General features: G+C 45.7%; 1 non-coding gene across 1 annotated transcript; it reads left to right on the top strand.

Moving 5' to 3' along the window:
• The first annotated feature begins 17,204 nt into the window (after positions 1-17,204).
• LOC118721809 lies at positions 17,205-17,366 on the top strand. The gene has a single exon (XR_004988832.1). It is a non-coding gene; the product is annotated as a U1 spliceosomal RNA (small nuclear RNA).
• Positions 17,367-26,641: the final 9,275 nt, after the last annotated feature.

The raw sequence follows: 26,641 nt of genomic DNA on the forward strand, positions 1-26,641 counted from the left end.
AACGTTCCCTCCGTCTGGAGACAAGGCTGGTGAGTTCAGCTGGGACTGGAAACCCAAGTGAACAAGGTCCCTGGCAGCCTGCCACCGCCTCAGACTGAAGCAGAAACCCACAGTGGGAATGTGGTCCGAGGCCCCGGTCACCCCCTTCCCACTGTGAAATCCATCCCCAGACACCGAGACTCAGTTCTATTGGCTTTGGCAACATTCGTCATGCCAATAAAGTCATTGAAACTGAAGAAACCAGAGGGGAGAAGGAGAGCGGGGGACGGAGGCGGCAGGAGGGAGCGAGGGAGGAGGGTGTACAAAGGCCAGCAGGGAAGAGGAGCTGCCCGCTACTCTCCACTGAGCTTAAAGGGAGAGACGTCATGGATGCCAAATGTCTGAGTTCATGGACAAGGGCATTAACAGACGGCCTCCCAACCCCCAAGGTCGTCTCTGCTCCCAGCCTCTGCTGAGGCTTCTGTCCTCATGGCAATGTGTCTGGAATGGCCAAGGAAGCACATGTGCACACACACACATACACACACACACATTACTGTGAGTGAGGCAGGAGACAATGAAAGAGGAAACACCACAACTCACCCATCAGGACTATAAGGAACTACACCAGCCCTCTCAGGACATGCTTAAGCCAAAGGAGACCCAGGCTCCCTCAAACTGCTCAACGACTGGACATGGTCAGGCTCCGACTGGCTCCGCCTCCCTACCTGCTTGGTGCCTCTGTTGCCCTGGGTATAGCTCCTCGATTTTCATAGCTTTCTGGAGATAAAAAACACTCCTAGAAATTCATCCAGGCTAGCTCAGTATTGTGTTCCCTGGAGAGGAAACGGACTCTCCTAATCTCAAGGAGCCCCAGAGAGGGGGGAAGCTGGATCTCACAGTCTTGTCATCAGGCAAGTCCACCCATTCGCTGACACTGTCGTCCTGGCTGTTTCCCTGGGCCCTGGGGGTTGGGCCAGCGGTGCAGCACCAGGGCCCCAGCGCCTGCAGGTGCTCGCTGAGGGGGGGACAGCCAGGCCGCACCTCTGGGTGAAACAACTCGTACGTCCAGAACCTCTCGCTCAGCCTGTCTGGGTCACAGGGTGCCTTTGCTTCCTGGCAGTCCTGGCCTGGCCTTCTGGCACCTTCTTGCCTAGTGTTGGAGATGTTCTTCCAGGGTCAGTGGAGAGCTGGCTTGTCTGTTCTGTAACCTGGCACATTTCCCCACCTACCATTCTTTTATAGGTAAATATGCAAAAAATAATAATAAAATAGGAACATCTGCTAAGTAAGGAGGGGTCAAAGGCCATTAGAGGAAATTGATATTAAATGTTTTGTTATTCTACACCTGAGGATATTTTTTAAATATATATATATTATTGATTTTTTACAGAGAGGAAGGGAGAGGGATAGAGAATTAGAAACATTGATGAGAGAGAAACATCGATCAGCTGCCTCCTGCACACTCCATACTGGGGATGTGCCAGCAACCAAGGTATATGCCCCCGACCATAATAGAACCTAGGATGCTCTATCCATTGAGCCAAACCAATCAGGGCCTGAGGATATTTATTGATTCTTAGAGAGAGTGGGAGAGGAAGGGACACAGAGAGAGAAACATCAATGTGAGAGAGAGTTATTGACTAGTTGCCTACCACATGAGCCCCTATCAGGGCTGGCGATCGAGTCTGCAACCAAGGTACATGCCCTCAACCAGAATCGAACCCAGGATCCTTCTGTCCTCAGGCCGATGCTCTATCCACTGAGCCAAACAGGCTGGGACTGATATTAATTTTAAGTGAGCCAAAGCAAAGGCGGGATAGAGAGCTACGACAGACATGAAGACCATCCAGAACTGTGACTGAGTAGCAATTAATCCAAGAACATAAAATGGAGTTTTGATGACCCCCCTGGCTCTTTGAAAACTGGGTTGGGTTTGGTTGTCTCAGAGTTTTAGAAGAGGGTACCGACATAGCTAAGAACCACAATTTGAATTTAGGAAGGGGCTGCTTACTTTTCAAAAGAGATTTTATTTCTTCATCGCAGGTTATTCTGTTTATTCCCAGTCAATGATCTGATTCATGTTGCAACTGATCACTAGGCTGGTCAAACGTGTGGCTTTCTTGGTGCCACCGTGTCCTGACGACGGACTACATGGACAAGCAAAGCCCGCTTGGCCCAGGGTGAGAACCTGGATATGTCTGCAAATGACATCATGTTCCTGGTGGAAAAAAGCACCCTAAAGAGGAACTTTGCGGGGAGGCAGAGCCACGTGTCCTGTGTAAGAAGACGCCTGTGGGTAGTGTGTCCTCGGTCTGAGAAACTCTGTGGACTCAGAGAGAGACCAAGAGCATGAAGGGACAGGAGTTGGGGTGCAGGAATGTTCCCCAATGACTCCACGGGAAGCTTTTTTTATCAGCTGGGGGTTCATTTGAGATGAAAGGCTGGTGTGGCTGGCAAGCATGGGATTCCCGCTCTGTCCTGGGCCTGATGGGTCCATTCCCTTAATGAAATACACTCAGTTTATTTTACCAACTCTAATTACATGAAGAATGAGTGTCAGGTTTCTTTATCCCTCTGCCGGCCCTGAATCCAGGCCAACCGCACAAGCCTTCCGTGCTCTGAGGCTAATGGAGCTTTTATTCCAATGAGTTGAGAGCCAACCCACCTTTGTAGAGAGAAGAATATTAAAAAAAAAAAAAAAAAAAAAAAAAAAAAGAAGGAAGAAAGAAAGAAATACTTAATGTTCGTCTAGTGGATGAAAAATTTCACAAGATAAATTAAAGTGTTTTCTGGCTGAACGGAGAAACCGGGGCAGGATGGTGGAGATAATTTTCCCAGGACTCAAAATGATTTATCTTATCTCTGTGTTCTTTAGACAAGAGGTTCCATTTATTTAGTCATTTATTTTATTAGTTTCTGAAGATATCCCCATCCCACCCCACCCCACCGCCACCCAAACCCCCCATGCTCCCACCACCGACACAAAGGCACGGCGCTTGGCACGGGAGCGGAGGTGGGGTTGGGAAGGAGAGGGGGATGCGGCCTGCCATGTATCCTGGCAGTGAGTCATTCCTTTCCGACGTGCCAGGCTCCCGGCCACGGGCTGGAGAGGCAGCAGTGCCCGGGTGGAAATGGCTTCTGTTCTCCCAAAGCTACAACCTAATGGGAGATGCGGACTCACAAATGACCAACATCACTCTCCGCGATCAGTGCGATGTCAGAGCCCTCTCTGCCACCACACCCCCCCCAGCAATGGACTGAGGAGACCTCAGGAGATCATGGAGTCTGGGAGTTCTCAAAAGGGGTGACTTCACTCTCAGGGGACATTTAACAATGGCTGTTAGCGTGTCACCTGGGGGAGGGGCTGCACAGGCATGTAGTGTGTAGAGGCCAGAAAAGCTGCAAAACATCTGGCCATGCACAGAACAGCTCCCACGATGAAGATGCATGGGACCCACATGTCACCAGCGCCACTGGTGGCAGGCTCTGCCCCAGTCTCTCCACGGGCCTCAAAGAAGTCCTGGGCTTAACCCATGCTGGGAGCCAGCCTGCTTCTCTCAGCCTCCCTGTTTCTTTTTTATTATTAAAAAAAATATATATATATATATATATATATATATATATATATATATATATATATTTGTATTGATTTCAGAGACGAAGGGAGAGAGAGAAATGAAGTTCAAAACCGGGCATAAGCCCTAACTAAGAATTGAATTGTGGCCTCCTGGTCAACCGCGGAGCCAGGCTCAGCCTCCCTGGTTTACGCGGGGCTTGTCTTTGCTCAGACAATGCTGTACGCACCTGGGAGAGGGGCTTTCCTCTGCTCTGTCCTCACAACTGGCGAAGAACTGTATTTTATTTGTTCACTTGTTTTTATTTTTTAACTACAGCTGACTAGGACTGTATTATAAAAGTGGCATTAACGAGTAAACTTCTTAACTGTGGGGGGGGGGGACGTTTTCAGGAGAGGGTCACAGATTCAAGTGGAAGGGATGAAAGCTGTGATCCGGCCTGGATGCCTCTCACTTCTTTTCCATGGGACTGTCTCCTGTGGAGTCCTTGGCAGAGGAGACAGCTTGGGACCAGGCTGAGCCCTTAAATAGTTTCCCTTTTGCATGCCCCAGCCACTACCCTGCGTGTTGGTAAAAAGACCTCCAGGCTTCTCCTCTGGCTCTTCATGAGACTGCGTTTACATTCCACGGCGTTATTTCTGAGGAGTGAAGGGTCCCCGTGCCAGATTTTCTCATCAGCGACCACGAGCATGAAGAGAGGCCTTGTGTCTGGCTTTCCCGAGAAGCAGATGGCACTTTGGGTCCTGGCAGGAGACAGGTGTGAAGTTTCAGGGGCCGGAGGGCTTGTCTGGCATTCTATGTACATTTGGCTCTGTTCTGAATCCCTCCCAGGAGCTACAACCAAATGGAGCCTGTCTGCCTTGTGTGTGTGTGTGTGTGTGTGTGTGTGTGTGTGTGTGGGGGAGAGAGAGAGAGAGAGAGAGAGAGAGAGAGAGAGAGAGAGAGAGAGAGAGAGAGAGGTGAGAGAGATTGTGATGGAGATCTGTGTATATGTGCATTGGGATGAGCAAGACCAACTATGCATTTTGCAGATGAGAACAAAGCGATTCTGTGGTGGTCAGGAAAGCTTCCATTTTATTCCATTCTCAATTGCACAGAAAAGCGATGGATAACCCCCCAGGCTCAGCTTTCCGGAGGACAGTGTGTGGTTAACTTGGTTAGCCTCTAAGTCTGCTCCCAGGGCTGCACTGGCCAGAGTCTCCTGACATGCTGACGTGCAGAGAGGAAGCCGCCCTTGCCTGCAGGCTGCTGAGACTCTGAGTGAGCGGCTTAGCTGCTGAGAGGCACGAAGAGGCTCAGCTGAGCAGTGCTTCCTACACGTGGACCCCAAGTAACGCCTCGTTGTCACCAGTGATTTGTCTAATGAGCTCCCCCTGATGATGCCTATTATATTCCGCATCCATGAGGGCACTGTGTGCAGGTGACTGGGTACCAAAGACTTTTCAGGAACAGCCCCGATTTTAAATGCTATTTTTCCTTATATTTTCCTAAGCACACTCACACTTGTCAAACCATATGCCCAATTTTTATGTGTGTGTTTTGTTTTGTTTTTTTAAAAACCTTCCCTGTAACTTTTACATTATTTATTTTGCTAAGGAAACATTCTCCAGTTCATGATAATCCAGAAGCCAGAAGAGAAAAGCCTTACTTCTATGGACACCCGTTTCTGCCCCAGCACCAGCCAAGCCTATGAATGCACAGATTCAGGGACTTGAATGAAATAAGTTAGGCTAGTGGTCGGCAAACTCATTAGTCAACAGAGCCAAATATCAACAACACAACAATTGAAATTCCTTTTGAAAGCCAAATTTTTTAAACTTAAACTTCTTCTAATGCCACTTCTTCAAAATAGACTTGCCCAGGCCGTGGTATTTTGTGGAAGAGCCACACTCAAGGGGCCAAAGAGCCACGTGTGGCTTGCGAGCCGCTGTTTGCCGACCATGGAGTTAGGAAATATCAACTGTACTTCCTCTTTCTTCCAGAGCAAGATTGTCCACACCACTCTCCATCTTGCCTTTCATGATTAGGGTCTACATGCTTTCATTCAAACGCCCTTATGTGGCAAGAATGGGTTACTCTTGGCCCTATTTGGGTGGACAAAGGAATATGCATGACTCAGTGGAAATCCATCCCCCTGGTTGGTTGGTCAATACCATACATTTGCAATGAAAATGACTGCAGTTAGCAGCACATTCTCTTGGAAACTGCAGAAAAGATGGATAATATGTGTCGTGAATAAGAGGAGACATATCATGTTTGCTTGGCCTGAGCCATAGGGGACTCATACGCTGGTAGGCAGGAGGCTTTGCTCAGACAGGCCTGTTGATCCCCTCACCAAGGACAGAGAGAGCCACCTCCGTGCTCACCTATGGCTCACTTGTCAGTGTCCAGGGTCCAATTGAGGACGTGGCATTGAAGGCCCTCAGAGATATTTGCATACAGACCGGGTTCCAGGTACCCAGACCGGAGAGACAAGAAAGACCTTCTCCATCTTTTAGGAATAGCATTCACACCGTTTTCTCTGCAGGCTGGTTACTTCCTGAGGTGATGACATAGGTCTCAGGAGGGACCTAAACAGATCAATTCACTCTCAGAAGCCTTCAGTGGTTCCCCTGCAGGCACCAGCCAATGGAAACTCCTAGGCTTGGTATCCATAGCTCCCCATGCTCTGATCCTCAGGGACTTTGCCAGTGCCTCCCAGTGTCCTCACTTGTTTGCTCCCTGTAAAGCAGTGTGGACATAGTCTCCACTCCCTGACAGGTTCTGAGTGCCCCTATTCCCATGGAATGCTGCCCCTCCCTTAACATTTTCTTACTGAAGTCCCTGTATTTGGATTTTTAAAGAAGTGTATGTTTTTATTAATTTCAGAGAGGAAGGGAGAGGGAGAAAAAGATAGAAATATCAATGATGAGAGAGAATCATGGATTGACTGCCTCCTTCATTCCCCACACTGGGAATTGAGCCCACAACCCAGGCATGTACCCTGACTGGGAATCGAACTGTGACCTCCTGGTTCATAGGTCGTTGCTCAACCACTGAGCCACACGACCAGGCCCTGTGTTTGAATTTGATACTAAGGCTGGGCACAGGGACTGGCACTGGAGATCCAGCTTGAAAGTAAATACAAAAGAGTGTGAGATACAAAAGGTGCTGGTAAGAAAAGTAATGGTGCCACTGGGTGATTTCCCATAAGCACTGTTCTAGGCATTTTATGCACATGCTTTTGTTTAATACCTTGAGTCCTCCCAGTTACTGAGTGAGTCAGCATCATTCCATGGCTTGTTTGGAGGACCACCATCTTCCCAAATGGGGAGAATCCTGAACCTCTAATCTTTGCTCCTTGGTGTCATGGTTGACTTTTACTGTTCTTAGGAGAGTCTACTAGTCCTGCCTGAGTTCTTCCCTAGAGCAGAAATCATGACAGTGACAGGGGTTCTACACAGAGACCTATGTAGCCACCCCCAAAGTGGCCCGAGTGCCATCCTTCCTGAGCCAGCTTAGGTCCCACTTCCTCCACCAGCGGTACTGATCCTCTTCAAGTGGAATTAATTTCTCCCTCCCTTCATCCCAAGCAATAGTGTGTCTATCGCTTGCTACAGCTCCCCTCACTTCTCTCCACGTTCATTTGATCTACCTGACGGAGAGCTCCATGCGGGCAGGAATCATGTTTATTCAGGTTTGTGTTCCCTGAGCTTCACCACACGAGAGGCCTTAGCACATTAGCTGAATTTAACTGATATGTAAAGACAGCTGAGAAGGCTCCAGGTCACCTCATTGTCATAGATGTTTGAGCTTGGTCCCAGGAGATGGTGTGTGTGTGTGTGTGTGTGTGTGTGTGTGTGTGTGGAATAGGGATGCCACATGGAGGAGAGATTTGGAGTAAAACTTTATGGTGATAAAACAGCTACAGCTGGGCCACTTTTTAGGGAGCTTCAGATTTTACTTAGAGAAAAGACAATTCCAGACTGAAATACAAGCCTTTTCTTAACTTAGCAGTTGCTTTCCTCATAGGGTCTCAGAGTCTGATCACTCTTAGCACAGAGAATTCTCAGGGCCTGGCACACCAAGGTAAAGGCTGGAGATGGAGACATAGCTGATGCTCCTCCTGGCATCCCCTTCCCTTCTCTGCTCTCCTGACAGCTCTTCCTCTTTCCAGTCCCGTGTTTCTGCCCCTATCAACTCTTTGCTACTCTTAGTTGAGTTTCTCTATAAACCTTAAAAAATATGTTTTTATTCATTTGAGAGAGAGAGGGAAAGAGAGAAAGAGAGAGAAGTATGGATCAGCTGCTTCCTATACACACCCTACTAGTGATTGAACCCACAACCCTGGCATGTGCCTTGACCAGGAATCCAACCTGTGACCTTTTGGTGCATGAGACAACGCTCAACCAACTGAGCCACACCGGCTGGGCTCCATAGACTCTGGGAGCAGCAATACTGTGGGTCCCGGGACTTTAGAAGTGGGTGATTTGTGGCTGTGTAGCATGCCTCTGCCTGTGCTCTCTGGAGGGGTCTGTGTGACTGTGATAATGTACATAAGCTAGGGTGGGTGTGATCTGGATGCAGAAGGATGCCCCTCTTCTCTTGGCTACGATTGTCATTCATTCAACATCTCAAAAATTACATACCCGTATTGGAAACTTTCATACCAAGCACTGTGCTAAATTCTGGGGTAACCGAGCTGAGTAATACACAGTCCTATCTTGGAGGAAAGAGACACACAGAGAGAAGAGAGACACACAGCGAGTAACTGTGAAACAATATAATAGTGCTGTGGCCAAGGTGTGAATCAAGAGCACAAAGGAGTCAGGGAGACGGAACAGAGAATTAGGTGTGAGGTTGGCAGCTGGTTCCTGCATTGATGTGCAGGTAGGATGAGGAAGCACACGCACATTGGCAGCATGAAAGGAGTTTATCTGTGGAAGTGTTACCTGGGGCTATACTTACCACTGAGTGCTGGGTGACCGAGCCAGGCAGCAGGAGGAGGAGGCTGATCCCAGGCTGTGGAATCAAGGGCCTAAGTTAGAACTGAACTCACCATGGCCCAGCTGTGAGCCTGGCACAAGTCCCCTGTGTTTTTAGAACTTCAGTCACTGCTGTTATAACATATGGACAATTCTACCCACTCTACAGTGTTGATGTGGGGGTAGACTTAGGATATGGCTGTAAGTGTACTCTGAAATCTATTGATACAAAGTGATGTGCACACAGCAGGTATCATTGTAGTATCGTGAGAAGGGAGGGCAAAGAAGAAAGCTATGGAGTTTAAGATAGGGAGGTCTCGCAGAGTGAGGAATGGCGGGTCCCACTGGGAGGAGGTGGTAATACTGCAAAACAGTTCCACAGGTGTAAGGAGCCTGCAGAGTGCCCACCACATGTCCACATCAGCCTGGCCCAATGCTCAGAGCTCCCATACTATTATATATGGAGTTGGCTTAGATGGCTGCTGACTATTAAAAAGTGGCTGTCCAGTTTTGAAATTGAGTAGTCTTTGAAAAATAGAGTATCATTTGATGTGTGCTGTCAAAAAAAGCAAACAAACAAAATAAACCAGACGGCCTTGAACTGTGTAGGTCAGTGAGTGTCAGTCTGTGCACCGAAGGGTCTCAGGTTTGATTCCCGGGCAAGGGAATGTATCTGGTTGCAGGTTCTATCCCAGGCCCTAGTTAGAGTGCATGTGGGAGGCAACTAACTGATGTGTCTCTCTCATTTCGATGTTTCTTCTCTCTCTCTCCTCTGTGTCCCCTTGCCAATCCTTCCCTACCATTCCCTGTAAAAATCAATGGGAAAAATATCCTCAGGTGAGAATTAGCGACAATAACAGAGTTAGAACAGAAAAATTTTCTTAAAATACATGTGCAGTTTGGGGATAGTTTGTCATCATTGTGGTTTCAGAGTTTTACAGGTTTCGCTCTTGCCTTATTGATATACAAATTCAAAGTTCATTTTGACATTCTGAACAGTCATAATTATGCCACATTCTTTCTTAAGCGTGTCTCCTGATGAAGCTGAGAGCTTTTATGGATGTAAATGTGTTCTGATATTATGCATTGCAGTGAATGAAGATTCATTCAAGAGTGTTACTTCCTCTTAGGGTCCAAGTTGACCTAGAAGGGCACAGCAGGGTGCCTGTGGGGGCTGTTGCCAGGCAGAACTAGGAGCCCAGCATCCAAGCAGAACCAAGTAGCAGGCAGTGCCAGGAGCCCAGAGCCAGAGTTTGGGAAGAAAAACCTGGATTGCAGGCAAATAAGGAAGCAAATTGAGGGGTCATGGGCCCCTTAAATCTACAATGGGGATGAAATGGGAGGTTAATATGGGAGTGGATTTACTTCAAGTTTGGGTGCAACGTGTAAAACATGTAAAGGAAAACAAATCCAAGGGGACTAAGGATGGAGGCTGTGAGGAGCACAAGAAGCATGGAGGCTTGCTCTTCTTTGGAGTTTCTGCGCATGCTGGGTGGACCCATCGCCTGGAGTATGGATAGAAGTGGATGCCCAGTTCCAGAGTATTTGAAATTCCTCCGTTAGTTGTGTATTCCTTTCACTCAGCATTCATCCAGCCAACATTTCTCAAGCATGTATTACATAGAAGATGTTATCCTAGACATTTGGGATATATTGGTGATTTTTTAAAAAAAAAAGCTAAAAAATTTATGCTTTCATAGAGCTTACATTCTAGTGAGGTATGAGACAAAGGTAAATGAACAATGAACATAATAAACAATACAAATATGCAGAAAGTTATAAAATGATGAGTAGAAAAAATAGCAAAGGGTAAAGGGGATTTGGAGGGAGCAGGGGTTGGGGAGTGGTATGGAGCAAGTGGACTTTGTATATATTGTAAAATGCTTAGGGAAGGGAGGAGACCTCCTAGAAAAGGCAGTATTTGAGCAAAGATCTGATGGAGTGAGCCAAGAAGAGTTCTGGGGAAATATTAGTCTAGTCAGAAAGCATAGCCAGGGCAAAGACTAAAACAGGAAATGCAGTAAGGAGACCACTTTGGCTGAAAGGGAGTGAGTAGGGAACTAAGAGGGAAATGAGTAAGAAATTAAGTTGTGGGGGGAAGTAAATTGTGAAGGAGCTCATAGGACACTATAATAAATAGGGACTTTGGCTTTTACTTTGAGGTTAAGCCCTGACCAGTTTCACATCCTTTCTTAAGTGCAAATGTCCCGGTGACAACAATATACCTTCGGTGGCTAAAAGCTAATTATAAAAGCATTTGTCAGAAAACATATATCGTTGTTCATAGCATGGAACCAGATTAATCAGAGCTTCCTGCTTGGGCTGAAAGGATGAAGAGGGCATAGAAAGGCAACCCTGGGGAATCTTAGCTCATATTTATCTAGCTCACCTGCATCCACATCGCTGGAATGAACGTGTTGAACCTCTATGCAATTTATTTTCATTGTCTATTTGCATATGGCAGGTCCTGATTGATGAAATGTCACATGAGCTGTCCTCTTGAAGTTCCCCTCCCCTCTCATCCCCTCCCCTTTTATCCCCTCCCCTCCCCTCTCCTCCCCTTCCTTCTCTCTCTTCCTTTCAGGCAAGGCAGCCACAGGAGCACTCTGGGAGGGGAGGGGAAGAGAAAGGGATCTCCTGAAGAGGGAACTGGCATCCAGCCTCTGCCAAGCCCAGGAATGGAGCAGGTCACCACCACTATCTTTCTGTGTTGGAGGTGACCTTTCTCTACACAGCAGGAGGGAAGATACAAAGACAAAAACAGGCCTTTAGGTCTGCTGTTTGCCTTCAAGGAGCTGTGTTTGGTGGTCTGTCAGGAAAAGATTTCCAATAAGGGCGGGTCCCAGAGGAGGGAAAGTCAACTTGGGTTGAGAGAGCTGGGAGCCCGGAGGAGGGTGGCAATTAGATCCCAAACGTTATTGGCTAGACAACCCATTCCTGACCCACGTGCGGGAAAATGTTTTTCTTTTGTGTTGGAAGTCTCTTGCTTTGCTTATCTAATGTTGTCTTAAGGACAGAAATGTCAGCTACATGTGTGTCTTTAGGAAGTCCTGGGAAATAAAACTAAATACCCCAGGTCAAAGTTAAAGGTTCCAAGTTGAGGCCAAGAGTTTTCCTGGGAAATCACCTTGTTCGTTTGTCTGTGACCAGGTACGTAGGACTGAGTCCCTCCCGGACTGGGGGTGAGCACTGAATGTGTGTGTTCAGTCATCTATGAAACTTCCACAGGCTCACTGGAAAGCTTTCCTATACGCAAGCAACATTTCTCTTGGTTTTAACCCCCAACCAGCACAGTTCCTATTGGAGTAAATGTGAAGCAGTAGCTTCAACCTTCCTTCAGATGGGCCTGCCTTCACTATGTGGAGTTGAGACGGACAACAGTCTACACACTGTTATTCCAGACATTTCTGAACCCATGCATTTCCTCTATGACCTATCACGGTGCCCCAAATAACATTACAAGCAATTTATTTCTTTGCTCCTCGAAGCCCCATTAAGAGACAGGCTATTAAAATGTAAATATTTCTGAGACCCAGAGCTTCAGGTAATGCTTCAGAAAGCCAAAGCTCTGTTAGGACAGCTCGCTGGGCTAGATAAGTTTTTTGTTGTTGTTGTTGTTGTTGTTGTTGTTGTTGTTTAGGGATAAAGGCTTTGAAGTTCTACCGAGCTAGGTTTGAATCTTGGCTCTGACATTCAAGAATTATGTGATTTGGCAACTTCTTTAGCATCTCTTTTTTTCTTCTCTTCTGGAAAATGGAGGAAATAATACTAGCCCTCAATTTTGCTTGGAGATTTAATGAGAAAATGAGTATAAAAATTTTACAGAATGCCTGGAATATAATAAACACCAACAAATGAGCATTACTGTGGGTAAGTGCTCTGGGATGGAACTGGGGATGGCTGGGATTATTGCAAGCAGCGCAAGAACTCCCAGGGAAGAAAAACCCTCCAATCCCTTTATTCCTCTTCCTTGGATGGCCCTTCCTAAGACTCTCCCCTGGAAGCTGGAAGCAGAAAAATTAATGAGCAGAGAAGAAAGTGTTCAAGGATGGATTTCCCCCAAGCCTCTCAACTACTTTCCCCCTGGTGATTTTTTCCTTTCTCCCTATTTTATCGTGCATTTCTTTACCTACTACCCAGGGTGCAATAAAGAGAGAGAAACTTGGCTTTCAAAGCCAGAATCCCATCCTGTGGTCAGTGGGGCAACCAGATGCCAATCCGAGTGCTGCCTCAGAGCGGGTGAGACTTGGGCACCATGGCCCTGGCATAGCCCGGATTCCATTGTGCCAAGGCTCACGCTGTGTGATCACAAGTTTCCTCTTCTGAAGTCTGCTGCATCCACAGATTTAGGAACCAGCTTGATGGAAGGGAGTGGGCACTGGGGAGTTTTGGAGCACCAATCCGTGCATGCCATCTGTAGCTAGCTTTATTTAGTGCGGGGAAAGGGACAGAGCAGGACGAAACGGTTGGCTTTGTTTGACTTCGGTTGGGAGGGAGGGGGACAGGAGGAGTGAGAATGCTAAAATAGCCTGGGAGTAGGTGATGATAATCCACCACCCCCACCCTTAATGTGTCTCCTTTACTGCTTTGGAACAGAAATAACCTGTAGTTTCTCTGGAGAGGAAAGCTGAGGCAGTCACATCAGATTATCTGATGGTCACAGAAGATAGAGATGCCAGTTTGAACTTGTAGATTCTGAGACAATAGAAAAGGTTGCCATTATTGCTGGGTAACAGGGAGAAAGAGAAGAGGAAGGATGCTACTGTTAGAAGCCATCAGTTCAGCCTCTGTCTCCTCAGGTATGAAACGAATCCAGATAGAAACGAACACTTGGGTAGAGATCCCTGTCTTTCACGTGCTGTAGGAAAGGGCTATACTCTGTAGGGTTGCATTTCAAGGTGATCATTTGCATTTCAGCCTTAGGTCCCTTGAACCTCAGGTCTACAAATGAAAGTGTTAATTCTCTGCCACACAAGAGATAACTACTTCACCTTTATTTGCAGAAGAGAAAGACTTGCAAGGATATGCCTGAGATCCAGGAGGTAGAACTTGAGCATTACTTCCATTCTGAAGACTCATCTCTGGCATCTGCTTCTCTACATGGTTTTCCCCACCACTGAGAGTCCCGATGTTCCTCCCTCCTCTTCAGGCCCAGCTGCCTGCTTTTATCATTGTACATGGTACTCCAATTGTGCCTGTTTGTGGGTATGCCTTCCCTACCAACTGAGATTGAGGGCAAAGTCTGTCTTATTTGTCATTGCATCTTCTGTGTCGAGTTCTGTGCCTGAAGAAGATCAAGTGGTCCTTACCCCAAACCTTCCCCTTGTGGGGTGGCTGAAGGGCAGAGGCAGCTTCACTCAAAGCTTGAAGCAGCTCACGCTAATTGCATCTTAGTATTTTAGGAACTTTCTCTGTCTCAACAGATATAGAGTCAGAATTTGAATTATTTTTGGTTAGTAATCCAGCAATGGCTCCTCTGGGTGACTATTCTGAAGTTGGAGGGTTTCCATTGTCTTTGTTCTCATTCAGGATGCAGACCTGAATGAGAACAATTCAAAGTTTAATTTGTTTTCAAAGGTGATGGTCAATTTATTCTTGCAACCTTCTAAACCTACTTTGAGAAGGAGAAGAATATCACATTGAAATTTGTAGCATGGGCTTCCCACTCTGTCAGTTTCTAGAAAGCACGTTACTCTTCTTTGGAAGTCTGCTTCCCTAACATTTCTCTTCTTTCTAGGAAGATTAGTGAACCTTTAAGTGTGGTGTGTGCCTTCTAATTTGGCAGGCTTATACTCAGCCCAACACTGCCATCCATGAAGGTGATCTGTCTAGAGCAGTAGAGGTGCAGTAATTCTCTCCTTTCCCAAACTTGCCCCCCCTGGACCATCACCTTCTGTGCCTGGCTGTGAGGAGACTTGTGGTTCTATCCAGCAGGAATACATTATGTCAGCTGCCAATGACTCCTCTCAGGGCCTGTTGGTAGAACTTGATGCTCAGTTGTTATGGAATAAGAAGGTGATGTGAGAGTGAGGAGAATTTGTTCAAAACTTAGTACCTTCAGGTACTCCCCAGGTGATCCCGGGCAAGCCCCTAGATGTCCTGTTTCTAAGAAACAGCAAGAGCAAATGTTATAAGCACCTTGCCACACTAATGGGGAGTTGAATTAGGTGCCTCTTATAAAACCAGTGACTTCTCAACAGAGAGTTATCTTGGAGGCAGTGTGCTGTGGTGTCCTGTGCATGTGCTTTGAATTCAGTCGTTCAGCGATGCATTCAGATCCCAGCTCTTCCCTACTAATATCTTGGGAAGCCAATGACCTTCTCTATGTTTCATGTTCTTTGGCTATAAAGTGGGCATAATAATCTATACCTCTAAGAATTGATAGGAGGGTTTATTGTGGCAGCATATGCCCTCAACAATTGTTTATTTTACGTTCCATCCCATTTGCATGTGTCATTTGAATTCCACGAACTCCTGAGATTATACTTCACCTCATTTGATGCAGAATAGCTGCAGTTTCAGTACTGAGGGATAATTTATCCAAGATATGCAGGGCATTCAACTGAGTTCTTTCTGCATTCTTTTGGAAAGCACATTTTCTTGGACCAGCTCTTCTTCCATGAGTCTAAATTTGTAGATTTTTAGGCATCACAGGGATCTCAAACTCATTTGCCTATAGAGGCCGGGAAATAATACAAATGTATAAAGTGGCCCATGTATAAAGCATTAGGGAATAGTAAGGCCTATAGTAGACAAGAGTGTCTGTCTCGCAAAGCCAAATTAAAACAACTAGTCAAACACTTTCCAAGACAAGTAGCCTAATTTGGCACAAAGGATGCTAGACTGAGACTCATGTGTACCAGGATATATGCCTAAGAATATTCACAGCAGTGCTGTTCAATAGCAAAAAATGTAAACAACTCAATTACCCATTGAGGGAGAAGGGGGTGAATGAACTAGGGTATAGTTAGTCATATAACAAAATATTATCTAGCAGACAAAAGGAATACATCACAGCTCCATGTAACAATAAGGTTGAAATTTAGCAATATATATATCTTAAGTTCTAAAAAGTAAGCTACAAAGTTTTTCTCTTGCATGAGCCTCATTTCATAAAGTTAAAAAAATGAAAATAAAAATATGCTTTTTAGAAATCCATACGAAGGGAAGCCCTGGTTTTATTTTCTGTACTCGTATGAGCTGTTGGTAGGGGAGAGGATGGGATGGGAGAAGACTACAGCACTGACAAGTACAAGTTCTTGTCAAGGTGCCAGTGTTTGTGTTGTCTGTAGGTACAAGGTTGCTTACTATATTATTTAGAGATAAAACAAAGCGAGATACAAATATTCTTCAGACCTTTCAGAACGTTGTCTGAAACAAATGAGTACTCAAATGGAAAAGTGTTTTTTAAACTCCAGCTTACAACATAAATGTAAGAGGTTTTATGATAGAGGGGCTGTGGACATTGGTAGCTTATTGCTAAATTCCTGGGGTATTATGCGTTATCTATTTGGTGGACGGTAGTATGTCTTTGGGCAATAACTTTGCAGTACCAGACTCATTTTTACCCATATTGCCATTTCTCCCCCCCTCATTCTCCCTGGTAGTGAATATGCTCTCAGGGAGCAGGCACGTATGCATGGTCAGCAAAAACAAAGGTCAAAGTATAAAAGCGAACACCACACACAATTGCACATGCCTCTTTCTGCTTCATTCATACCATACACTGCACCTCCCCTGCACACACACACACACACACACTTTATACCACAATGTCATGTACCCCAAACCAGGTAGAAATGACTTCTGGATCATCTGTTGATTTTGGTTATTGAAGCCAGTCTTATTTCTCTGAGAAAGTAGGTGATGATCATTTTCAGAGTAATTAACAATAGATTCTGCTTCCCTAATTTTTTTTCTAGGTTGTAATTAAACATCAGTATAAGTAGTTGTATGTAAAATTACCAAAGGAAGGGGCCTACTCTAGGTGAGACAGAGGCATCGGTTAATTACCTATCTACTATTGACTGTCTATTTGTTCCAGGCACTGTAGTGGGGGTTCAGGTCTTGGACATAGATATTCCCAGCCTCTCCCCTAGGGGGAGCTCACAGGCCTGTTGGCAGAGGGATCACTTACTAGTAAAGGTGGTGAAACCTTCCTGCTACTGGGTCTCCACAGAGTCCTGTGAGGAAACTGACAAGGCATCTGAGAGGAAGTGATATCGGGCTATGACATGACGGGGTTGAAGTTAGAAAGGCGAAAGAGATGGGCAGGCCGCATACAGTATGCTCATCACATCAGAGAAAAGAGGAAAGAGACTGGGTCTGGCCACTGGGGCCAGTGGAAGCTTCTGGTAGCTGGAATGGAGAGTGTGTATGTTGGGAACAGGAAGGGATGAAGCTGGTGAGGAAGGTAGGAGTCAGTTAAGAAATAGCCTTATTACAAGGCCTTTGGATTTTATCCTAAAGTCAATAGGGAGTGGTTTAAGGATTTAACCCGGAGAATGACATAAGTAGTTTTAAGTTTTCGGAAATTGTGTTCTAGGGAAGGGTGCCTGAGGCAGTGAGATCAGTTATAGGATTAAAAAAAAAATTCTTTCCCAAATATTGGCTGTCCTTTTGGTCAAGCGAGGGGATTAACAACACATTGGATAGGAAGACATCTGGCTTCTCCTTGCTGAAGATACCAAGTAATCAAGGGAGCTGCCATGATGGCGAAGGTGGTTGTCCCAGGGCGAGGCTTCTCCATTGCACTCAGGATGTGCTGACCCGTGCCATTTCCCCAAATGTGGGAAACCTCACTGCATCATTTATGGTAGAGGGGGACTGCATTTGCAATCTCTCCTGAAAAAATTAAATAAAATATCAAGGAAGAGCTAGCTGCCTGAATAGTTGGGAGTCCAACAATGTGATTGAGTTTCAACTCTTTCTACTGCTTTTCAATCTCGGCCTACTTCTATTTCTGGGGCCCCCGGTTTCCCTTTCATTAACTAAGGAAAAGCATTTGCAACATGCTCCCTGTGATATTCTCAGCCCCCACCTGGCCTCGCACAGAGTGTTTACGATATTATTGGCTGTATTTCCCCTGCTGTACTTTACACCTCCATGACTCTTTTGTAACTACCAATTTGTGCTCCTTAGTGCCTTCACAAGTATATAATTGTCTAACCACTAAATGGTACACCTGAAACCCATACAAAATAATATGCAAACTATAAGTGGAAAATAAAATTTAAATTAAAAAAGAAAAAGTAAATAAATTCTTATTTTAAACAACAACAAAAAGGAACGGCGTTGGCAATGCTCCTTCTCCGATAGATACTCTGGAATGAGTAAGACGGCACTTGGTTCTGAGGGTCTCAGAGTTTGTTAGAGAACGGACTCACCCACAAGCCACATAGTATTCCTATTTAGGGGGAACACTCCACCTTGTATTAAGGAAGGGAAGAATCCTGGGTGCTCTCTAGCTCCCCAAGCCCAGTCACAAAGCTGATGTCTTCCTGACTCTCCCATCAGCCTCTGCTCTGAGAACTCTGCATCACCAGAGATGCCTGGTTAATGAATGAATCGTTGACCTTCCCAAGTAAAACAAATTTGGGGAGAGATTTATTCTGTTTCATGAGTCCCTGGCACATGGATCAGAGGACGGGAGCTTGAGTTGGCTCTTGAGGTTACTTTCTGACCTTTGAACACAGGCCCTCTCTGTGATCTTTTGTCCAACTGCCTGGTTTGTTTGTTTTTGTGTGTGTGTGTGTGGTTGCCCTTATATTTGGTGGCTGCGGTGCCCACAAGTTTTCTAGTTAGAGGGGACTTTATGGTCACAGACAAGCCCACCAGCCGATGATAGCAGCCATGGGAACCAGACACCTCAGGGTGCTTCTCCAAATTGGGTGGCACCCTCCCCCCCATCTCTCTGGGGTAGTTTAGACAAAGTTTCCATGGAAGCGTGGAGACAGGATGACAGCAGATCATCGTAGGAGCCTAAGGGTCCTTGTGTGGAATTCTTTGGAGCTCAACTCATGGGATGATTGTTACAGAAGACGGATTTCAGAGAAAACACATCTAATATTTATGGAGCAATAAAGATTACCTATTTACTCCGTTCTAAGCTATTTACTTCTGCTAACTCCTCCAGTCCTTACAACAACACTATTATGGTCTGCACTGAGCACATTAGGAAGTGAAAGTACAAAAAAAGATAAATAACTTGTCCAAGGTGACATGGCAGGACATTCCTTACCACAATATGATTCTGCCTCCTGGTCAGAATCCTGGACTCCTGACCTTGAAATGACCTCACGTGATCATTTGGTTAAGTTTGCTATCTCCAGGCAGTTAAGGTTTTATGGTAGGTCTTCCCCTCTCATTTTTACTTACAAAGCAATGAAGGCCCAAGGGGTTAAGTAACTTGTCAAAACGTGGAGGTATGAAGTGCTTGGAGGACAGGGAGTCTCTCTGCGGATGGCCAGAGGAGCGCCACTCCTTGCTGGCTCACTCCCTTCAACGCAGGCCAAACAAAACATGCCTTCCTCTTCTCTCTCCAGCAACCTGCTTTCCTCCCATCTAGGATTCTACTTCATTTCCTCTCTGGGTTTTTTCTCTCTCTTTTTTTTCAAGGCAGATCACTCAAGCCAGTTTGTATATTTTGTTTTAAAGAAAAAAAAATATTTGAGGGCCTCCATCTCTCTCTCTTTATGTCTAATTGGCTCTGACAAGGGCACAAAAGGACAGCATTTCCATGATTCCCTCTAGCCCAGACCTGGCCTCGGTGAGGCAACATGCCGGGGTCAGCAGGGGGGGCCTGCTTGGAGAGGGGACTGGGGGACTGGGGAGGGAGGGAACCTGAGTTACCAAATAATCTTTTGGTTAAATTTTTTTTACTACCCCCTCCCATGTGTGCTGCAAACAGAGACAGGTTCTGACAAGTTCAGAGACATCAGAATGCAGATGTGGTGCTTTTCCTATCTGTTAATTCAAGGTAGCTAAGGTAGTGATCAGCAAACTCATTAGTCAACACAGCCAAATATCAACAGTACAACAATTGAAATTTCTTTTGAGAGCCACATTTTTTATACTTAAACTTCTTCTAACGCCACTTCTTCAAAATAGACTCACCCTGGCTGTGGTATTTGTGGAAGAGCCACACTCGAGGGGCCAAAGAGCCTCATGTGGAGCTAAGAGATGCCCTTTCTAGCTAAGACAAAGCAAGCCTGCCTCTGCCCTCCATATCACCCCCATCTTCAACCCATCCCTCCCCTCCACCCCTGTTCCTCTGTGATGGGCTGAGGTAGATCTGAAATGGCTGGCAAGGCCCTTTCCAATGTTCTGTGCCCAACACTTTGCATCGTTGACTTCCTCCTCTTCTTCCTAGTCCCTCATCAAAGCCAGCCCAGCAGCTGACTGTGCCGGGAGGCTGCGGGTCCAGGTGGTGGGTCTGCCAAGCCCTTGGCTCTCTCTCCTCCCCCTTGTGGTCATGGTCATCAGCATAGGAGAAGAACAGGAGAGACTCAGGCTGGTTAATTGTGTTTCACCCCTAGGGATATCTATAATGTTTGAAGCTGAACAAAATCCATGAAGGAGAGCTTCAAATATAGAAAAATGGTGATATAAGGGCACAGATATGCCCTCTGGCTCCTCCCCACACCCTATTCATTAGCACCTCCAGGATAGCTCTTAAATCTATCCACTTTTTCTCAGCTCACTGCCCCCACCTAATCCAACTCACCGTCATCTCCCACCTGGATGACTGTGATCATCTTCATTTGGTCTCCCTGCCACCATTCTAGGACCTTTGTAACTCCTCCACACTGTAGCAGAGAGAGCTTTTTCTAAAGCAAACCCTTTGCTTGAAAAGCTTCATTTGTTGCCCAGCCAGTGTGGCTCAGTGGTTGAGCCTCGACCTATGAACCGGGAGGTCATTGGTTAGATTCCCAGTTTGGACCCAGGCCCAGGTTTCAGGCTCAATCCCCAGCAGGGGTATGCAGAAGGCAGCCCATCAATGATTCTCTCTCATCATTGATGTTTACATCTCTCTTTTCCTTTCCTTTCCTCTCTCTGAAATAAATTAAACACACGCACACACATATATATGTTTTAAAGTTTTACTTGGTCTTAGAGTAAAACCCACCTCCTCAGCATGATGCACAAAACCCTGTGTGACCCTGCCCTGCCATAGCTTCTTCTCTCACATCTCATCCCAGGAGCTTCTCCCCTTACCCACCAGCCATGGCAGCCACCTCTTTCAGGGGTCTTCAAACTACGGCCCGCAGGCCACATGCGGCCCGCAGAGGAGTCTGATCCGGCCCGCCAGGTTTTTTGGGCAGTGAGCGCAGCCGAGGTGTTACAGTAGGAATTAGTAGTTCATATAGTCCGGCCCTCCAGCTCTCTGAGGGACCGTGATCTGGCCCCCACTTTAAAAAGTTTGAGGACGCCTGTTTAGATCCTCAGACAGGCCACAATTGCTCCTGCTTCAGAGGCCCTCTGCCTAGCACTCTCCTCCTCTGCTCATCACCTAGCTTCTCTTCATCCTTCAGGTCCAATGCCTCCTCAAAATAGAAATCTCCCCTGACCATCATCTCTGGCCTTTTTCCATCAGAACATCCTGTGTGTGCCCTATAGAACATTTATCATCACTTGAAGTTACCATGTATAACTCCTGGTTTATCCATAGTTATCATGCTCTTTAATTATTTTCTGTATTTAGAAAAAATCTTGAGAAAGGCAGGGCCAATTTTTATTTGGTTCTCTGTTAAATCCCTTAGGCCTGGAGCTTAGTGGGCATTCCCTGAATAGTTGCTGAATGAAAAAAAATGAATCACTCGGGCTCTGGACAAGGTGAAGCTCTCAAATTATGGAGCATCCATTCAATTTTGAGCCACCCATCACATCAGACAAAGGGTGGTGCGTGGTATATGGAGACCTATTTTGTGTATAAAGCTCTATAGAGTGTGGCGATACGATGGCTCTGGTGTCTTCATGGGCACCTCTGTCACTTCCTCTCAGCACCTCCCCACCTCCCTCACCCGTGGACTTGATTTCCTGCTTGATAACACTCCTTTCAGGAAATATGAATTTGTTTCTGACTCCAGCAATGAGCACGATTAATGTGTTCTTCTTTCAGTTCAGGACCTCAATTTAAGCCCTTTCCTCTTCATCTGGATCGGGAAAGGTTACGTTGTGGATCTGCACTGAAACAAATCCCTGAACGCACAGAGTCAATTATTCCCTGCCCCTGGAGGTCTCCAAGCTGAACGGGACATTCCCAGGCAGTGCTGGGTCTGGGTCCGCACGGGGGCACAGCCTATCTGTGCCATCACCCGCAGATGGCAGAGCTTGTGTGGGCTCTGTTGGCATTGCCCACGGACGTCAAGTGGATTTTTCCCTGTTACAACTTGTCCTTAGGTTGTGGCTTTTTCTCTGTCTGCTCCTTATACTCTGTTAGCACAAAAGTATCTGAGCCGTTAATTCTGTTAGATTCAGGAAATTTATAGGAATGTGATAGAACATTCTAACAACATGCAATTGCCAAGATTTGGTTCAATCTCCTATTTTTAAATGTGTTATGTTTTAGTGTGGAGTCAGACTGCCTGGGTTTAAATCCTTGATGTGGTGTCTTAAGAAAATCACTTAGCCTCCCTGAACCTTAGTTTTTTCATCTGCAAGATGAAAATGATGATGCTAATTACATCATAAGGTCATTGGGAGGACTAAATAAAATGCAATGTATGGCTCAGAGCAAGCACTTAACATATTTAGTTATTATTGTATGGCTATGGAAGAGGAAACAGACTGAAAAGTCACCAAAAGTCACTCTGTTAATTGGAGGCATGACGATTAGAATATAAGCTCCTGTGGAGCAGAAATAGTCTTTGCAATTTCTTCACCTCAATTTCCACATCTGAAAAATGGGTATAAAAGCACTACCTACCTCAGTAGATTGTTGTAATATTTAAAGTACCCAATCAATGTGAACTACTTTAGATAGTGCTTAACACAAATTACTCACTCAAAATGTTACTATTATTGACATTATTGATATATTTTTTTAATTTTAATTATTTTAAGTTTTTCAGAACTTAGCCCAGGGTTTAGAATCTTGCAGAGTCGCAATACATTTGCAATGTATGAATAAATGAACCAGAAGGAGAAGTCAAGTCTCCTGACTCTCAGTTCTATGGTCTTTCCTCCAGATCACATGGACTCAGGCCTTCCAAAAATGGTGCTACTCCCCTGGCTAACTTAGCTTAACTCAGGTTTGAAACGTTAGCCACCCTAGGCTTCCCAGGCATTTTCCCTTCTTTTATCCTCTAGCTCAAAATTAAGTTATTGCCTTTGAGATGTACTACTGTCAGCTTCTGGTGGAAAATAAAATTAGTGGTCACCTCCCTTCCCACCTGCCCGATACCCTGTCTTCTAGGAACTCTTATTTGCTCTCATTCTCTTTTGTGCATTTGGTTGGAAGCTCTAAGTTGATTCTGATGCATTACTGTTAAGGATCTTATTTTATTTCATTTTTTCCCCTTGCATTCTTATATCTCATCCTGTGCCAGAATGCTCTAGGCTCCAGTCTGTTCTGATTAGCTCTGACCCAGCTCTAGCCTTCGTAGACACTCACCTGGACCCTCATTGTTTCTTCTCTGTGTCCTTATTTTCTAATCATGTACTCATTAACATCATCATTTCACCCCTAGCATCATTCACTCCCCTGATCCAGCCCCTTTCTCCCAAACCTGAATATCAGTTCCCTACCAAAGTCACAATACACCAAGTGCACAGCAAAAGGCAATCTTCATCTAGCTCTGGAAGTTTCAGAGATTTGCACTTCAAATATTTAAATAACTTAAAATTCCCTAATTCCAGTGTCACTTTGGGCAGGGAGAGAATTTTGCTATTTGGTGCTTCCAGTCTTTCTCATCTTCTACTCTTGCTCTCCTGAGCGTGATCTGAGGACCAGCAACTATGACATCGTCTGGGAGCTCATCAGGATTGTAGACTCTCAGGCCTACTCCGAGCCCACTGAGTCAGAATCTGCATTCCAACAAGACCTCAGTTCTGTCATATGTGTATTAACGTCTCCTGAGTGCCTCTCCATCCTGTTGCTCAAACTACCACGTGAATGAGATTTCAGGGGTGCCTGTTAAGATGCCTATGACTGGGCTCTGCACCCTGAGAGTTGACTCAATAGGCCTGAGATGGCACCCAGAAGCAGACCTTTCCTCATACACTCTTATGGTGGCTCTGATCCAGCTGAGGGCTGTGCTTTGAGAAACACTGCTCCTTTCTGAAAGCATCCTGAGTCTCCTGTTCAGGGTTTAGAATGGAGCGAGCAACAAGCAGGCGTTCAATAAATCATTATTGCATTGAGTGGAATTTCTCTTGTTTATCCTTCCCCTCTACCCCTGAGACTATGAAAGAGGACTTGAAGGTGGCATTTTAGTACTCTGGCTATTAGTTGAGTATATTAATCCTGTATATCATAATGAATGAACTCAATTGCTGGGGCTTTCTTGAGTTCTTTATTAAACACCTATTTTTGTGTGGGCTTCCAAGTTCTGCTGAATTCGCCTGTCTTGTGGAAGATGGAGAATATCAAATAATCTGACCAAATCCTTAACTTTTTCTCTTGAAAGCCTACTCTAAAACGTAAGTGTGCGAAGGAGTTTCTACTTCCAGATTCCTGGGTATGGCAAGCAGACTCTAGAGTGACTTCCTTCTAAAGCAACAGAATACAGCAAATGTAATGGGGTGTTCCCTTTTGTGACCACAAAGCACATCATGTAATTACATTCTGTTGTATATGGCTCCTTCAAAATTATATATATATATATATATATATATATATATATATATATATAATTTTTATTTTATTTTGTTTTATTTTATTGATTTTTTACAGAAAGGAAGAGAGAGGGATAGAGAGTTAGAAACATCGATGAGAGAGAATCATCGATCAGCTGCCTCTTGCATACCCCCTACTGGAGATGTGCCCGCAACCAAGATACATGCTCTTGACCGCAATCAAACCTGGGACCCATGAGCCCGTAGGCTGACGCTCTATCCACTGAGCCAAACCGGTTTTGGCTGTATATGGCTCCTTCTTGATATTAAACTCTTGATGAAAGTGGGCAGGATCAGAAGATCCAAATGGCAAGGAACTGCAGGGGGCCCTTAGGAGCCACGCCCTGCAGCCAGCACAGGATAGCTGCAAGGAGCTGAGTGATGCCAAAACCACATGAGCAGGAAAGCAGATTCTTCATCAAACAAGAGTCCAGCCTCAGTCTACACCTTCATCACAGCCACCTGAGACCCTAAGCTGAGAGGACTCAGCTGAGTCATGCTGGGACTCCCCTTCTGCTGAAACGGTGATTCAATAAATGTGTGCTATTTAGCCCTCTAAGCTTGCGGTAATTGGTTATACAGCCATAGGGAACTGACGCAAGGTAATGGCCACTAAGTGGACCTGCGAGGAGATAGCTCCATCAGCTGGGTTAGCAAAAATGGCAGCCAGTGGGAGTGAGGAGACCAGAATTAGGTGCAATGTACCTGGTTTGTTATCCCCACCACAGTTCTCATGAGATGAGGGAGATAGGTCTATTTATAGGAGACATCTCCCTTAACTTCCTTAGTGACTGTGTTTAATCCATCCTTCTATACTATCTCAGTTTCCCCACTGTGAATAGTAATCAAACCTGATGTTTCCATGCGGGTTAAAGAACCAAGGTGGCCATGCATGGCAACATTTAAATACCGGTAATACCCATAACCTGTTTTGAGACGAGGATAAAACTGCTACATAAGTGAAAAGTGTTCCCTCCCCCCCAACTATCTTTTTCATGTGACAGATCATTTCTCTAAGCCTGTCAGATGCGTTAGCATTCTTCCGAAATCTGCTGATTCAGGCTTTCTGGAAAAACCAAAGAGAAGGAGATATACCCAGAGATGTAAACACATTTTCCACTTGCCAGATAAATAGAATCTGGAGCAAAGAGGTTATCTTTTCCTTAACCCCGTGAAGACCACACAAGATACAATCTCTCCCAGGCTGGGGTTGCCAGACCCTTGTGTTTTGTGTGTGTGTGTGTGTGTGTGTGTGTGTGTGTGTGTGCAAGAGAACATCCTGATCAATAATTCATTCTGAAATGCCTCCTCTTTCTCGGTACTCCCCTTGCACATCCTTTCCAGAACTCTCCCGTCCCTGCTGCATGTATATTTAATTGGTTCCAGGACAAGACTTGTTCACCTTGAAAGCAAGTGGCTTTCAGAAGTGAAGGTCAGAGGGTGGGGGGCAGAAGGGAGTCTGTCTCCAGCGCTGCCTACATTTGCCTGAATAAAAGCGTGGCGGTTGCGTGCGGTCCCTCTCTGGTAGGGCTGTGGAGCTGAGACCTGCTTGGAAAAAAAAAAAAAGCAACTTGGAATCCGCTTTTCAAGTGGAAAAGATTCAGTGGTGCAAAATGCCAAGCAAGAGGCTTTGGAGTGGCTCTTTTAGGCAGAAACATACGTGCTCCTCTCCACTATGTTTTCTTCAGTCCAGGAAAAAGTCAGTTTGAGTTGGTCCTCCCTTCCTCCCCACACCTCCCAGGAATGTTCTGCCATGAAGACTGGAGATTATTAAAAATCCAAGCTCTCCATTCAGAGTTCTATGGCTCCCGCAGTTACCTTTGAACTTCAGGGTCTCATGTAACATTACGAACTCCATGTTAATGACGCACAGACACAAAGAGGGAAATTAGCTTGTGGGTTCTGGGGAGGAGACATCGGGGAGAGGGAGCCATTGCTCCTCTCACCGCCCGATAAAATGTTGATAAAATGTTTTCTGGTTGCAACGATGACGATGACCCGCTTCCAGCCTGAACTCTGACTTTTCCCCATCCCTGGAGGCGAAACACCTCTGTGTTCTGAAAGCAACCACAGCTACAGATGCATTCAGAGCTGCCTTCTCTCAGCTCCAGGCTCAGAATTTCAATTGCAACACAACACAGGCCTCAAGCAATCTCTGGCTGTGTCATTGCAGGAGTCCTCAGATGCCTTGGTCCCCTGCTGGGCCCTGCCCCGTTGTATGGGGGGTGAGAGGGAAGGAGATGCCAGGGGAAGGGAGGAAGCCTCGCAGTTTGCAGACTGGGG

The sequence above is a fragment of the Pipistrellus kuhlii genome, unplaced genomic scaffold (assembly GCF_014108245.1).
Source record: "Pipistrellus kuhlii isolate mPipKuh1 unplaced genomic scaffold, mPipKuh1.p scaffold_m20_p_18, whole genome shotgun sequence".
Lineage (NCBI taxonomy): Eukaryota > Metazoa > Chordata > Mammalia > Chiroptera > Vespertilionidae > Pipistrellus > Pipistrellus kuhlii.